This window comes from Trichosurus vulpecula, chromosome 1 (assembly GCF_011100635.1).
Source record: "Trichosurus vulpecula isolate mTriVul1 chromosome 1, mTriVul1.pri, whole genome shotgun sequence".
Taxonomy (NCBI): Eukaryota; Metazoa; Chordata; class Mammalia; order Diprotodontia; family Phalangeridae; genus Trichosurus; species Trichosurus vulpecula.
Genome location: NC_050573.1, coordinates 177,396,257 through 177,413,682, shown reverse-complemented (window position 1 = coordinate 177,413,682; position 17,426 = coordinate 177,396,257). Strand labels below are relative to the sequence as shown.

The 17,426-nt window shown below is 40.9% G+C and overlaps 1 pseudogene; it reads right to left on the bottom strand.

Moving 5' to 3' along the window:
* Positions 1-8,102, bottom strand: part of LOC118835412 — a 63,495-nt pseudogene extending 55,393 nt beyond the window's left edge.
* Positions 8,103-17,426: the final 9,324 nt, after the last annotated feature.

The following is a 17,426-nucleotide window of genomic DNA, read 5'->3' as shown; positions in this document are numbered from 1 at the left end:
TAAAACTAATAATACAGTGATCTTATCTGAAAGTGTATATACCACTCCACATCTGTGTGTCCCCCCCCGCCTCATTAAAATCAAAACAGAAATCTATTTTTTCTTCCTCTCACTCCAACTCCACTGGGGAAAAATGAATTTCTTGTAATTGCCCCTGTGAAACCCTGAGTAGTAGACTGCCCCGTATATACCCATAGTGGGACTGTGTTCTGTGCCACCACATCCCCATCCTGTTGGACTCTTTTCTGTACTGTTGTGTTCACCCCATCACCTGTTGGATGCCCCTTGGATTACCATCCCCTCCATCCTCTGCATCACCAAGCTGCACCCTGCCCCCCCCAAAAAAGTTTGCCCCAGGCAAAATTTGGACTCTACCCTGAGTATCCTTGTCTGGACAATTTGGTTCACATCTCATTTCCATTTCTACTTCCTCAGATTTAATGTTTCCCTATAAATTCCACCTGATCTCTCATTGATACCTTTGGCCTACACAACCTTCTTACAGTAATTCCTTATGTGGACACAACTATTGACCATTAACTCTGTATTATTATTATATTTTAAAATGTTTCATTGATGTTTTTTGTCTTTGCACCACAGTCATTTCTGTAAAAATCAAAAACACCCTTCTTCCTCTGGACTAAACCTTCCCTTGTAACAATAAAGAATAGTCACTTTCAACCTTACAGAGTTTGTTCTAAGAAAGACAAACAAAATTAGGCTGCATGCATAAGTTTATTTCCCTCAAAGTCTGCGAACATGTGTATAGAGATATGCACAGGAGTTCTTTGGGAAAATGAGCTCAAAGAACAGACAGTTGAAGAGGACTTTATATCCTCAGAGCAATCCCCCCATCCTCTCCTAACTCAGGATGCCTGGGTCAGCCAAAATTATAGTCTCTATGTGTGTCAGCCATAAACATAGGCATAAACATGAATGTCATAACAGGACATAACATAACAGTGTCCATAAAATAACAAGAGGAATGCCATTATTCAAGATATGGTCCAGTTCAAAGGACCTGGTCCTTATCAGTCATAATCAGAAGAACTCTTCTGGTCAGCTTCATCTGGCCTCATAGTTGCTGACACAGAAAAGGACATTTTGAGTTCTCTCAGAGAGCATGCAAAGCATCATGGTAGGTTAAGCTCAGCTTGGACCAAAAATGTCTTTCTCCTGATTGGCCAATCTGGGTTTTAGGCCTTTCTCAGGTGAGGAGGGGATCAAGGTGGTTTGGGGGCGGGGGGCGGGGGGGCCAAGCTGGTTTACATCATTATGCAAATTCATCTGACAATGTGTCCAACATTCCGCATTATTACCCACTTCTCTCCCATATGATGGAGCAAATATATTTTTTTATCTTTTCGAAGACCTTGCTTTTTTCCACTACTCAAATTTCAACTTCCTTTTAGTGAGTTTTCAATTTACATTTATAAAAAGGATTGTACCCCATGGAATAAAGGCAGAGCTGCCCTGACTGCTTCTGGCTGGCTCAGCCCTAAAGTACTCAGGAACTTTTGAAAGATGAAGCCATCCTTTTATTGGTCCTTTAAAGTTGTGATAGTGACAGGAAAAGAAAAGCATCAGTTTAAAAGGAAAGACAGCTTCTGGCTTGATCCCTTCCCTTCTAACTCTGGAACATGTGTCAAAGAGTACTCTATCCCTGGGTGGTCAGTCATTCAGTCAACAAACATTTATCAAGTGCCTAACAGATGCCAGCCATTGTGCTAATTTCTGTTATTACAAAAAAAACCCCCAAAAGATGGGTTCTGCACTTGATGAGTTCACAATCTAATGGGTTACCTGCTGTATCGGTGATTGCTGGAAATTGCTGATGGCAGCTAGAGCTAGACCAGCTGAAAGTCTGAACCCTGATTAGCTACCTTTTCTGCGTTGTGCTTCTTTTCTGGAGTATAGATAACCAAATGTAGAGCCTGAGGGACTATTTCAGCTCTGAAGGCAACCTTGTGAGTTTGAGAGGTCCAAAAATCCTGGGTACTTTGGCTGGACCTAACTGGTAGCTGGGGGAGTGATGGCCTCTTCCAGGAGAAGGAGCTGAACTCTACCTTTGGTTTTCTAGAAGTCATGAAGTTGGAGAGAAATGTTTGGTCAGTGCAGAACTGAGGGGAGATATAAAATATCTATCTAGCAATCCATCACTTTGTTCTGATAATTTAAAGTCTCAAATGCTTGGGAAAGTATGACAGTAGTTATAACTTACCATATCCTGTTTTTAGTTTCTCTCAATGCATTCTTGCAAGAAACTTTTGTATTTAGCATTTCTGTTGTGTGAAGGAAATATATAGCTGTCCTATACCCTTCACCTTGGGGAAATTCTAGATCTGAGCTAAACCTAAGCTTTAACTAATTTTCTTCAGGACTTAAGTGAGACAAATGGAGATACAAATAAAGAACCTAATTATTAGACCTGCTGATGGGGGTAGGGGTGATGAGGGCCTAGGAGTGCTTGTCCTCTCCTCTCCTGAGGTGCTCCGTACCCACCTACATGATGACCAGGGTTCTTTCTTAGGCCTTTACTGAAAGGACTAGACTTCTTTTCTCACACTGTTTGGCTCTTTACATATAATTCCCTTGTGTCATGGTATCCTACCGATAGAGTGTTTCCCAAAGACACCATAGCATCCTGCTCATTGTAGGCAGTGCCATGAAGATGTTGTACTTCATATTGTGCTTCAAATTCCCTATGTTGCCAAAGCTATACACTTAATTTTTACAGATGGCTTCTAATTATATGGCTTGTTATTGATTACTTATAACAATGGATACTAATTCCTCCTGTATTTTTTAATATACTGTTTTACTCTAGTACAAGTCAGGACCCTAGTTTGTCTCATATTATTGGAATATATTTTTTACTCTGCCATAAATCAGGGTTGATTTCTTCATTGTTCATCTATCAGATGGGCAGACTGGATGCACTGTCCAAACCTTGAGCTATACCTTCATTATTATACCTTTGGCCACTACAATAATTAGGTCATTTTATTATCTACCACTGAATTTACTATGATATTACTGACTGCTCCAATCAGAGCACCCTTTTACACACCTGAATAATAGTTTTACTTGAAATTCTACTTCTGCCCTCTAATCCATTAGGCTGTGCTTCTGGTTATAGACGAATATCTCAGGAAACTGGAAATTACCCAGACTGATCTCTAGGTTATCTTACAAGAAGTTAAGCTTTATAAAAACAAGTTGCTGATTGGTGCTAAATCTTCTGGAAACATCTATAGGTAAGGAACCATGTATAGTTTCATACGTGCGTGCATGCACACACACACACACGCACGCACGTACACACACACACACACACACATAAGCTCTGTTCTGATTAAAACTCTTAGAATCTAAAAGAACTCCATTAACAGCAATGCGAATAGCAGCTGCTGTGGAGGTGTAAGGTCAACAGCACCAGCACAGAGGAGGGCAGCTAGCACAAGTTCTTTGATCTGCTTTTCTAAGGAAATCAACTTTAAGGGGTTTACAATCTCACTTTAATCAAACATACATATATTATTCACTTAGTTCAAAGGAAAAAAATCAGCACCCTGAACTTAAGAGAAAACACAAACAGAAATTACAAGCAGAAATTGTATGAGCGGAGCAAATAACACAGATCAGCAGACAAAGCTTCTAACTGTCTGTCCATAGCAATAGATACATAATTACCAGAGAGATAAAAGCACCAACATCTGGGTTTTCAAAGCCAGGGGGCTCCTTAATGGCTACCCAGAGTCTCATCTGGCCAAAAAATGCAAACACTCTTCCAATGAGTGAGCCCCAAAGCAAAATGCTAACCTCAGAGCATATATACACTTCTCCAGGGTCAACCCACACAGGGCGTCACAACCATGTGACTCAAACTCATGTGACAGGCTTTCTTGTGACTTAAGCAGGTCATCAAAGACTCTTGATTAATCAAAGACACAATTCAAACAAAGGCAAGTCTCAATCAAAGGCTTTACTTTAGTGCTAAGAAGAACTAGAACTCCAAAAGAAAAAAGAACAAAACAAAAAGTCCCACTTTGTTTGCCATCACATGGGGGTTCTCAGTAACCTGACTGATAAACTCCATGATTCTCCATCTGCATATATCCACTGTTCTATGAGGCACACCTCTACCTTACTCATGGTCCAAACCCAACTCCTTTTTCTATACCAGTCCTGATCTCAAAAGGGAAGAGGGGTTCATGGATTACTTTGAACTTGGGATGCAAGTTGGGGAATCTACTAAGAATGGATCAACAGGAAACACTATTAGTCAAAAGACTAAGTCATGTACCAGTAGAGACCCACCATGTTGCTGTGATTAATTGTTGGTTACTTTCTAGAAAACATGGGTCCTAAGAGTGTATCCTAAGACAAAGAGTTTGAAAGGATTTACCTGGCTCTGTGCTTTATTGCCTGTGTGACACTTTGCAAGTAATTTTACCTCTTGGGGCCTCAGTTTCCTCATTTATAAAAGTACAGGAATGGGCTACCCTAGATGATCCCTAAGGCCAATTCCAGATCCACTACTCTATGATCCTATGATTCTTTTAACTTGTTGAAGAAACAAAACAAAGCTTCTGTTCAAGGATCGTGGTGCCTTGACTTGTGCTATGCATGAGAGATTCCAGACTGAATCAAATCCTCCGCCTAACTAATTTACTTAATGACCTCTGGATACTAGTTTGAAGAGTTGTTTAAAAAGACGTATCCTGGAATTTCTCTAATTTACCAGGCATAATGAATCATATATAGAGTAACACCCACAAAACTTCAATTAAAGTTCACAGGAAATGATTGAAAATTTTTTTGTAGTTAAGCCATTTTTAAGTTGTGTCTGACTTTCCATGACCCCATTTGGGGTTTTCTTGGCAAAGATATGGGAGTGGTTTGCTATTTCCTTCTCCAGTTCATTTTACAGATGAGGAACTGAGGCAAACAGGGTTAAGTGACTTGTTCAGGATTACACAACAGTTAAGTGTCTGAGGTCAAATTTGAACCAGAAAGATGAGTCTTACTGACTTTAGGCCTGGCATTTTATCTACTGTGACACGTCGCTGTCCCACAACTGAAAAATACTCTTTCATGAAATCTTAAATAAATTAGCTTGAAAGCCTGGCAGAAGGGAATGAATAAGCTTCCTGTCATTGCCAATACAGAGGCTTTAATGCATCTGCCAACTATGTGGAACATAAACTTAATGCTTTTGGCCTAAAGATAAACATTCTATCCTATTGAATAATTGCTCTAATGATGGATGAATCAATAGCCAAGAGCTACATGTACCTACATCTGAAACTCAATCAACCTGTGCTATATCAAATTACAAAGAAACGGTCATTTCCAAGAATGAAAGCCTCCCACTAACTGAGCATTTGACTTGGCCATGGTAAAAGGAAATGGGGTTCTCTTAGGCCATAAAGGTGCTGGGGGAAAAGCTGAGATTGTCAGACCACAAAGAAGAGGGAGGTTTCCTAGATGAAAAGTAAACGCCTTAAAATTGATTGTGGGAAAGTTCAGTTAACACAATCTATAGTCAGGTAATAAATCCTATGATTCTACTCTGCCAATTTAGTCTTCTATTGCCAAACCAGAAAAGGGGCAGACAGAGGGAAATACCATTCTCCTACTCCATCCTTCTCACCTCACCTAGGACCAATCAAACATAAATTTCCTACCATAGCTAAATAGTCCTATGTCCTGTAAATAAACATACTATACCATGTATAGAAAAAATAACAACAAAATTTACTAACTTATCAGAAAGGGTCAAGGTTATAGACTTAGAGTTGGGAGAGGTTATCTAGTTCAAACCCCTAATTTTAAAAGCAAGGAACTAAGGCCTGTGGAGACTGTAGCAAGGACAGATTTTGAACCCATGCCCTCTGCCTCCAAATCTAATAATTTTTCCACTGTACCATATTGCCTCTTAACTCAAAGGAATTGCTATACTTACTTTTGAACACACACAGAAAATATGAACCATTCTTTCATCTGGGGAAAAGAACCCAAAATGCAAGATCATTCCTTTATAGAGGAGGGCTGCCTGCCTTTCTACTGACAATGGACAATTCTATCTTAGGTTTTTTGTTTTTTGCTCTCATGAAAAAAACCAACATTATCATGTGGAGTTATTTGAGTATCTGTTAGTATATATTACTAGTAAATATTAATAGTAAGTATGTTACCCAAATGAATAATGATAAAGCTCAACCTACTCTTCATTTGGGATATGAAGAAAATGAAAAAAAAAAGAAATATAAAATAAAATAAAGACATTTAACTAGGGTACTATAGCAAGACAGTGCATCTAGGTGCTGCAGTGGATAGAGGGCCAGTCCTGGAGTCAAGAAGACTCATCTTTGTGAGTTCAAATCTAGCCTCAGATACTTTCTAGCTGTGTGATCTGGGCAAGTCACTTAACCCTCTTTGCCTCAGTTTCCTCATTTGTTAAATGAACTGGAGAAAGAAATGGCAAACTACTTTAGTATCTTTGCCAAGAAAACCCCAAATGGAGGCCACGAAGAATCACACAACTGAACAACAATAGCAGGAACAAAACTAAAGTACTGGCTTTTGTTAAGTACTATTTTCTCTTATCAACTATGGGCTAGTAAAGAATGAATTGCTGGAAGGAATGATCATATTTCAAAGTTCAATACAACAAACACTTCAGGGGTTACCTTAGTTGAATGTTGAAGGAAAGTAAAAGATTCTGAAAAGCGAAGGTGAGGAAGGCATCCCTTCCAGCTATGGGAGATGGCTCATTTCTTTGAGTGGAAATAGAAGATAATATGTTGCTTTTGGGGGAACTGCTGGCAGGTAAGTTTGGTTGAAACATAGACTACATGAACATGAATAATGTGAAATAAGTCCTAAGGGGTATGTTGGACAGAGGATGCAAAGGTCTTAAACATTAGCTTAAATTTTTATTTTTATCTAGAGCAGGAGTTCTTAACCTGGGACTTGCAGACAGATTTCGGGGAGTCCATGAACTTAGAACTTTCAATATTTTGATAATTATATTTCAATATATTTGGTTTCCCTTGTAACCCTGTGTATTTTATTTTGTGCATTTAAAGACATTCTGAGGAGTTAGTTCATAGGCTTGACCAGAATGCCAAAGGGGTCCAGGATGCAATAAACATTAAGAACTTCTGGGAAGTAACATAATCAGAACTATACGTTGGGAATATGATTTGGCAGCCAGGTGAAAGAAGGATGATGGGTTGGTTTGGGGAGAAACTGGAAGCTGGGTGACCAATTAATCTAGGCGAGAAATCATGAGAACCTAAATAAGAAAAAGGTTAGTTGTATGAGAAGAGACAAATGCAAGAAGCAGCATCAGAATGTTACAGAAGCAGAATCAATACTTGACAACTGATTGGATATGGGAAGTGAGGAAGAAGGAAGAGTCAAGGTGAATAATAGTTAGCATTTATATAGCACTTTCTATATGTTAACAGATTTAATCCTCACAACAACCCTGGGAGGTAGGTACTATTTATTATCTCTATTTTACAGATGAGGAAACTTAAGCTTAGAGAGGTTAAGTGACTTGTCCAGGGTCACATAGCTAGTAAGTATCTGAGGCAGCATTTAAAATCAGTTCTTCCTGATTCCAAGTTAGGGTGACTGGGAAGATGGAGATGCTTTCAACAAATATAGAGAAGTCTGGAGGAGAGGTAGGTTTAAGAGTAAAGAAGAGTTCAGTTTGGGACATGTTGAATTTCAGGTGGCAACAGGACATCCAGGGTGTATAGCAGGCAGCTGAAGATATGAGGGTGAAATTCTGGGATGATATTTGGGCTTTATATACAGATTTGGTCATTGAATAGAGATGAAGTCTGAACCAATGGGAGCTAATGAGATCACAGAGAGTGTAGAAGGAGAAGAGGGCCCAGGACAGAACCTGGGAGTGTAATAGATGATTACTTGGGCCCCTATTTTATTCCAATCATTGTCAATCAATTTGGTATGATTCCATAGGAGTGGTGATTGTAAGTTCTGTATACTAGGCCCCGGAGCTATACACTGCAGATTTGAAGCTCACTTGCTAAATCGTAGGAAGCTGACTGGAGGACCGCCATCTTTGTTTTTCCTTGTTACAGCAATGAAGCCCAGTACACTAGAGGTGACTCAATGACATTGAAAGTCCCCTAGATATTTTTGTTGCCCCTCTATCCCTTATTGTCCCTCTATTGCCCAATATATGGAGATGGCCATGAGCATTTGGCCAATAAGTGATGCCATTTGCTGGCCTGTGACCTGCCTTTCTACCAGCCCATCAGCCCATGGAGATGTTTTGATATCTGTTTATCAGCCCAGCCCAAGGGTCTGGTGGACTTAGTAGAACCTTCTAAAAGGTTAAGATAGGTCTGTCAAGGTCTGCTCGTCAACTCATTTTTCAGCCAATGAGATTCTATATTTTGTGCAGACCTGTCTGGAGGATCAAGGCCAGATCTATCAACCAATAAGACTCTGTATTTTACTGTGCCTCTTCTGTATCATCTGGGTGTCAAGCACTATAAAAGTGAGGCCCTGGAGGAAGAGGACATCTCAGATGGTGAGGAGGATCTGAGGGCCACTGTTTCAACAATCCAGCTAGCAGCTGTTGTGGGGGTGAAAGACCAACACAAGCCCAACAACAAGCACGCTACCAGCACGCTGCAAAAGCCCAGGTTCTTTTGATCTGCTTTTCTAAGGAAAGCAACGTTAAGGGGTTGACAAGTTTGCTTTAATTCAGCATACAAATACCATTCACTTAGTTCAGGGGGAAAAACCAGCACCCTGAACTTCAGAGCAAAATACAAACAAAGTACAAACATCGACAGACAGACCTTGTCTGATTCAAATCCCAATACATAGTTACCAGAGTTTAACAAAGTCCCAGCATCCGGGTTACGAGCTGGAGGGCTCTTAGCTACAGCTGCCTGGAGTCTCCGCATCAGCACGTGCCACCAAGAGTGAGAGTCCCTGCGCAAATAGTTCTGTCATCTCTTCTTATACCATTTCAGACGTCATCAAACGTCATCTGAATGACCAGAACTTAGGCTCCTATGATTGGCTCTTGAGTTAGCACCTCCCCTTAGTACCCTGGAAGCTTCACACCCACATAGGCTTAGCACCTAATAGGGGTTTGGGCCTAGGGCTTAGCACCTAGTAAGACTCAATGAAATACACTGAATTAATCAAAGGAAACAAAAGCCAAACTCTTCAAGGGCACTTGGTTGAACTGAGTGCTAAGAGCCCATTTTGCTTACCAACACAGCCATTTCATTAGAGGGGGCCAAGGACCCTTTGATAAAGTGCTGGTGGCTTAGAGCTCTGCCTCAGTTTCTTTTATTGTAGGTTGGACAATTTTAGACCCCATGGGAGACACCCACATTTCAGGGGCAAGAGATGGATCACGATCCAGCAAAGGTGACTGAAAAGGTGTGGTCAAACAGATAGAAAGGACATGAGAAGAAATGTCCCACAGGAGGAGGTGCCTGACAATATAAAAAACTACTGAGAGGTCAGGGCAGCTAAGGCTTGAGAAAAGTCCAGCAGATTTAATATTTTAGTTATTACTGGTAACCTTTAAAACAGTTTCAATAAGGTGATGAGGTCAGAAACCAGATTTCAAGAGGTTAAGAAGTGAAAGGGTGATGAGGAAGTGGAAGCAACAAGTGTAGAAGACTTTCTAAGAGTTTAGGCAGAGAAAGGATTTAGTTTAGTTTTTTAAGAATATAGCAGGGAAAGGAAAGAGGGGGCAAGGATGATCACTTGAAGGGATTGCTGGATGAAGCAAAGACTTTTTCAGGATAAGGGAATCCTGAGTACGTTTGTGGGCATCAAGGAAAGAGCCAATATTTAGGGAAAGATTGGAGATGAGAGAGGGGGAAAAGCATAATCCTTGGGTAGGTTCACAGAAGAAATGGGAGGGTGTGGGACCAATGTCACAAGTAGAGGAGTTGGCCTTGGCAAGGAGAAGGGCCACCTCATCCTGAGATCAGACCTCATTCTACTTCTCTTTGGCTTATCTTTGGATGTACTGACACCATTTGGCTTTGTTAGACTTGCTTCCCTTCAGTTCCTTTATCTCCCTTCACCCCCAATATAAGAACCACAGGGCTGCCGTGTCACCAGGATGCTGCTATACCCTCTAAAGGCCAACTCACTTGGTTTGGAATTTCTACTCTGTAACAGTGATGCTTAATTTGTGAGAACTCATCATACCCGGTTTTGGGCCCCACATAATACTTCTCCCAGGCCATCTTCTTGCCCTACTCAAAGTCACCCCTTCCACCACCATCCCTCATCTCTGCCTCTTATACTAGGAACAGCATTCAAATCAATACTTCTATTGTTTCTGGAAAATGCATGTCCATCCAACTACCCCAAAGCTCCATTTACTCTTTGTGATTTACCAGATGAAAATATTCTTTCCTAGTCACCATTTTCCTATATATGCTATCTCCCCTTACTAGACTGGAAGCTCCTTAGAGGAAGAAACTGTCCGACTCTTTGTACTTGTATCCCCAGCACTTAGCAGGGTGTCTGCCTAGAACAGGGCAAATGCTTAACTAAGTGCTCATTCATTCCTTCATTATAATGTGATCATCACTTCTCTAGGGATAGTCAAAACTTCAGAACTCTTAGAAGCTTCAGGTGTGAAGTCACTCTTCTCTCCATAAAAATACAATGTGAAGAGAGGTGAATAGGGAGTCATAGGACCTAGGTTCACATCCTGACTCTGACATTTATAACCCATGTGACTTTGGGTCAGACACTTAATACCTCTAGGCTTTTGTTTCCTTGTCTGTCCAGATGAGTCCTAGATCCCCAGATCCTCTCCCCAGGGCATTTATTGGAGTTTCTAGAGCAGGGGCATTGGGGTTGGCAACCTGCAAGATGCTAAGCTTACATTTTAAGGAACTGGGTACACTTAGAGCAGAAAGGCTATTCCGATATACTGACTTTTTCAATGGCTGCTGTTTATCTTATTTATTCCCAAGAGAACCTTTCTTAAAAGGTCACTTTCAGGGGGAAAAGAAGCAAGAGGTCCTCAAGATCCAGAAATCAGTTTATTTGGTAATTTGGTAATTTTGGTAATCTTTCTTTGTAGGTATTATTTTTCCCTAAAAGAATAGCAGTTCTATATACACCAAATGTGGATGTTTCCCAAAACAGGAATTTAGATTCTAAACTAGCCACACAAAATATTAAAAGTCTATTAACTGAGACTAACAAACAAATAAATTTTGCCTCCCATTTCAATAACTTTCTACACACTTTTAAGAGGGAACAGTATCTGTTGGAAGTCTCAATCTATTTACAACAGGCAGGCCTTGGGTTCTTTTAGCCAAATGATAAGTAAGCTTGGCCCAGGGTGTCTTAGAGGTGAAGGCTATTACTTGCTATTACATGGGCAAGACCAGGGCAGATTGATCATACAGACTTCTGAATTGTTTAAAGGGCTCAAAGGTCCTTTTTGGATTCAATTCAATAAAAATTTATTACTCGGAAATAATATATACTCTGTGCAAAGCTTTGTGCTACGCTCTAGAGATGCAAAGACAAAAAAATATTTTCTGCCTTGAAAGAACTCGTTTTTTTGGAGAGATACAGCATATACAGATCAGTTAAATACAAGATAATTTATGGATGAAGAGAGCACGAACTGATGGGATCAATGCAAGCTTTGATTAGGAAAAGGCACTTTATTTATGCCTTTAAAAAAAACTAAGGATTTTAAGAGGCAGATTTGATAAAGCAATGCATTCCAGGCATGGAGGGCAGACAACATCTACAAAGATTCAGAGATGATGAACGGAATGTTTTCTTCAAAGGGCAGTTAATAGGCCAGAGTGATAAGAACACAGTTTATGAAATAAGAATAATGTGCAACAAGGCTGAAAAGGTAGGTTGGAGGGGGAGGGGGAGCAGGATCAAGGTCAAGGAGGTAAAGGAGTTTCCTTAAGGAGCTTGAATTCTATCTTTGAAGCCATCAGGAACTAGTGAAAGTTTTTGAGTAAGGCTAACAAGGTTAGACCTGTGCGTTAAGAGACACACATATTCCAGTGATTTGCAAAGGTGAAATCAATAGGCTTCCACAACAAATTGGATACGGGGGGGAAAAGATACTGTGTAGAAAATGGCACTGAGGTTGGGAGCCTAAGGGGCTGGGAGGATGGTGTTGCCCTCTAGGAAGAGGTTCCCAAACTTATTTGGCCTACAGCTCCCTTTTAAAAAAAATAACTCAAGCACCACCCTGGAAATCTGCTTTCTTTAACCCTTTAGTGTCTTTTTTCAAATTTGCATCATTTCAAAAAATATATTTTTAAATGATGCATTTTAAATTTAATAATTAATTATAAATTTATTGGTTTTCTTCCTGCATTGAAATTTTGATGACATGGTATTGCGCCATGTAACTGTATAGTGTCATAGTGTAAACCTGTACATATTCCTGCCAGCATGCTGGACTTCCTGACAATATGTGACAGGCTCTCCAGCCAATACTTGCTTGTTCTTAACAAGCTGTTGACAGACTTGACCATTGATAAGTTATAACTTGTATTTTGTGTGTTTATTTGGAAAATAATGCCATCACTACAACTTTAACTCTGTTACACAACAGATGAAACATGTATGAATGGTTTTGCAAAATTTTGTTATCTCCTCTTCTTTCCTTACGCTTCCACTGCCCCCTTATTTTTATTCAATGCCCCCCAATTGCACCCAAGGCTACTACCACCTGCCCTGGATCATTCCAGAACCCCCCAGAGGGTGATATCGCCCACTTTCAGAACCTGTGCCACTAACAGGGAAGGTAGGAAGGGGGATGGTTTAGAGGGAAAGATAATGATTTCAAGTTTGGACATAATGTGTTTAAGATGTCTATTGGACATCCAGTTTGAGATGTCGAAAGGCAGTTGGAGATGTGAGATTGGAGGTCAGCTGGGAGGTGGGGACAGGATAGATAGGTTTGAGAATTATCAGCATAGAGAAAATAATTAAATCCATGGGATCTGATGAGTATCACCAAGTGAAGTAGTACAGATGAGAAAGAGGCCTCAAGACAGAACCTGGAGGAACACCCATGATTAGAAGGAAAAGATAACACAGAAAAAGGAGGTAGGGGGTGGGTGAGAGGGTTTTCAGTCCAGAGAGTCAGGAACAGGGCCCAGAGTGCAATGAAGGCCTTCCTCGAAATGGAGGGCTCCAGGAAGAATTCATCAATGGGAGAAGATCAGACCACAGGGATGGTAGATTCTTCTAGGGCAAGAAGGCCCCAGGCACTGAGGGGCATTCTAAGATGAGTCAGCAGTAAAGAAGGCATAGTTTTGAAGTCCAGAAAATCAGGAACAGGGCTAGGAAGAGAATGAAGGCAGGCCAGCCTGGGCCCTTCCGCAAAATGTGAGGGAAAAGTCAAAAATAACTCTGAAGTTGTGAACCTGAAGGATTGAAAGGATTTGGTGCCACCTTCAGAAGCAGGGTTATTTAGAGGAAAGGTCAGTTTCAGGGGAAGAACTAAGATGCCCATGGGTCATCTGAGTGTAGACTTCTGTGATAGGAGCAACATTTGTTTCACCAAGGCTGGGCTAGTTTTTCCTTAAAGGAGTATTCAGACAAGTAGGAAGGGGACAAGGAGAAAGCGTTATTATTGTAGCTGACAGAAAGACATTGTACAGGAAGGAGGGGTAGACAAGAGTGTCAAAACTCAGTGAGATCCAGTAGGATTAACCAGGAGAAAAGGCTATCAAATCTAGTAGTTAAGGGATTGGAGAGAGTGGTTTCTGCTGAGTAGTCAAGTTTGAAGCCAGATTGTAAGGACTCGTAAATGTGTGCTAAGTAAGAAAATAGAAGCAACAAGTGTAAATTACTTTTTCATAAGAGATTGGCTGTGAAAAGAAGATGAGGTATAGGATGATAGATTAAGGGAATGTTAGGGACAAGTGATAAGGTATTTTTGTTTGTTTCTTTGTTTTTTTTTTAAATGTAGGAAGACCTAAATATTTTTGTAGGCAAAAGGGAGTAAGCCAGTAGATAAGAAGAAACTGGAAAAGAGAAAAAGAAAATAAGTTGAAAGACCAAGCTTTCAGAGGATAGCAAAGAAGGAGGTCAAGGGCACAAACAGAGAGGTTAGCCTTGGCAAGGAGAAAAGAAACTTCTTCCTGAGAGGCCATAGCAAAGGACTTGAAAATAGGGGACTTATCTTGATGGTTGGAATACAGACTGACCTTGAAGGCAGTTATTGTTATTCAGTTGTTTCAGTCAGGTTCGACTCTCATGATCCCACTGGGGTTTTCTTGTCAAAGATACTGCAGTGGTTTATAATTTCCATCTGAAACTCATTTTCCAGATGAGAAACTGAGGCAAACAGGGTTAAGTGACTTGCTCAGGGTCACACAGCTAGTATCTGTCTTGAATAGTACAAAATGGGGAGTCGTGGCAGATGTCTTCAGTGTTCTCTACATGTAGCTCTTTAATCATTCTATGAAAGATGAATTTAAAAAAAACTCTTCCTAGTCTGTTACCCTTTATCTGGCCTCACCCTCCTTCTTTCATGGTCCTGACCTTATAGTCAATTATGCCCTGTTCTCTACCCTTGAATTCCTTATCCACTTGTTCATTCAGCAGTCAGACCTTTCTGTTCTCCCTCCCAGAGCTGCCACACACCTCTATTTTTCATCATGTGTCACATCCTGGACACAGCGATTTTCTCCTGAGAGAAATGGGGAAAGTAATAGTATGGGGTCCAAGAAAGGGTTAGCTCCTGTGAGAAGTATAGTAGAGAGTCACTCAGTAAAGAACAAAATAATTGTCAGGAAGCATCAAGGGTCCATTGGAGAGTAAACAACATAAATGTACAATGGATCCTGTTGGCCTATATCCATTTTTTAGCAGCGCATGTCCTTGGGCAGAAAGTTAGCCTGATGGTTCCATCTGTTGAGGGTTGAGAGAAGGTCCAGGAACCCCAAGACAGGAGTTCCCAGACAGGGTCATTGAGAGGGGATACCCCTCAAGGACTAGAGTATTAGAGGGGGTAGGGGCTATCTAGAATGAATTCACGATCTCAAGCATTCTTTAAGTCAAGGTGGCAAAGATTCATTACGTTTTTCAGCGGGCAAGAGTTCTTAGGGAATCTGCAACTTTACAGGGCTACAGGTAAAGTTTATATAGGATATTCTATGGTAAAACATATGCTAAATATGCTAATTAGGTGATTCAAGGTGGAATTAGGAAGTGGTTAAGGAGTGGTCAGTTCTTAAAGGGACATGCACTTTTTATATCTACTGCTCAGGTATCCTACCCAGAGTTCATTTGGAAATAGCCCAAGGGGGAGCTACATGGAGGTGTGTGATTTTAGGCCTGAAACGTCAAACATCACTAAGTCAACTAACAGTCAGGACTGACTGGGAAATACCCAGGCTGCTTCCATCAATATCTTGTTAGATAAGATAAATGTAAGGGAGTATACATATGTCTAGGTCTAGCATGCATATGATAGGTCAGTAAGGAGTAAGTATCTTTATGACCCAGTACACAGCCAGTTCAGCACATACACAGCTGGTTCCAACTAATAATTTCTATAGGTACCGCTATAGGTACAGGAAGAGAAATAAATATTTTGCTAGGCCATGCTGTCCTTGAACTGGAGAGGAACTACCTGAGACAGTATTTTGAGACTAGGGAAAGATGTGATTTTAGAACTGGATATAGTTTTGTAATTGGGGTCCAGGCACAGGCACCCAAGCAGAGGCAGGAGAAATGTTAGAATTAGGGTCCAAGCACAGGCACTCAAGCACACATCACATCCACAAAGCTTTGGAGCCAGGTGAGGAAGGAATAAGTTGAAAGGGATGAGTCAAAAAAGGGACCAAAGTGGACATGAGAGACTGGACATGGAATGGTGCTCAGCTACTGTGAACTTGCACGTTCTAGAAAACAACTGTTTGATTGAGGAATGAAGGCAGGTCATCTGGACAATGTTTTATCCAGATTGTTGGAGCCTAGCCTGAGCCCAACCCAATTAACAAGAAATAGAACAGAAGAGCCCTCAGTGCCTAAGTCACCTGTATTGTGTGGACAATAACATTTCCGGATGTTTTATTGTGAATGGGAAAATCTCAAGGTATAAACCTTACTAGCTCCTTGTGGGAGTGCCTGGGGAGGGACTGAGGTCCTGAGCTTTTAGATTACTTGCCAAAAGTAGGTTTTAGCTAAATTCCAGGAGGACTGAACAGCCTAGGTGCATTAATGCATTTCTCAAAATTCACCTTTAATATTACTATTAAAGAGCTAGATACATTGATATATGTGTGGATTCTCTCAACTGAAATGCTTCAGGGGCAGGATGGGGGGGGACGAGTTTAGACAAGATGGGGATTGAACTGTGATAAATGGATAAATCCATGCTGAAGCCTTGCCACTCACAAAACAGTACAGTTAAGAGGAGAGAGGAGAAACATAACCAGAGTGTGATCTCTGATGTTTCTGGTGTTCCCGGAGTGATTATCAGCTAGATAATAGATAGATTCAGGCATGGCTCCACAGTGTCATGGGACTGTGACACATGCTTAAGACCAGGGAAGGTATATGTCAATTTGGAGATGGGAGGATGTAAAGGCATGACTGGTGATGGAACAAATGGGCAGAGGGATTCAAGGACAGACTCTAGAAGCATGGCTGGTGATGCAACACTATGCTGAACATTTCCAATCAACCAACAAACATTTATTAAGGGCCTACTATGTACTCAGCACGGTGCTAAGCAATGGGATACAAAAAAAGAACAAAAAATGATCCTGCCCTCAAATAGTTTGCATTCTAATAGAGGAGACAACATGTAAATAAATAGTGACAAGCAAGATACCAACAGTTAGATGTAAGGCAGCTTAAGAGGAAGGTTCTAGCAGCTAGAGGAACCAGGAAAGACCTCTTACGGAAGGTGGAATTTGAAGGAAGCAGGGGATTGATGAGGCAGAGATGAGGAGGAAGAGCCTTCCAGGCGTGGAGTACAGCCAGTGAGGACAAAGTCTTAGAGACAGGAGACGGAGCATCATATTCAAGCAATAGTAGTTAGGTCAGTATATCAAAGCCATAGAATTTGTTCAGGGAAATAAAGAATAACATTGAAAAGATAAGAAGCTGAGTGAGATGAAAATTCAACACAACTTGGGGAGGGACCATCCCACTGAATTAGTCTAGACTTAGCATTCTCTAGGGATGCAGGCATCAGGAATCAAGGGAAATGTTGTGGTGCCAGCCATTCAAAGCCTGAACTTCTACCCTCCCCCATCTCTGAATCTGTGTTTCTCTTTCTCTCCTTCATCTGTAAAGTGAGTGAGGGGGTTGGGCAAATGACCCCTAAATTCTCTGCCTTCCACCAAGTTTGTAGGACTCCTTTTTCTTGTAAATTTGAG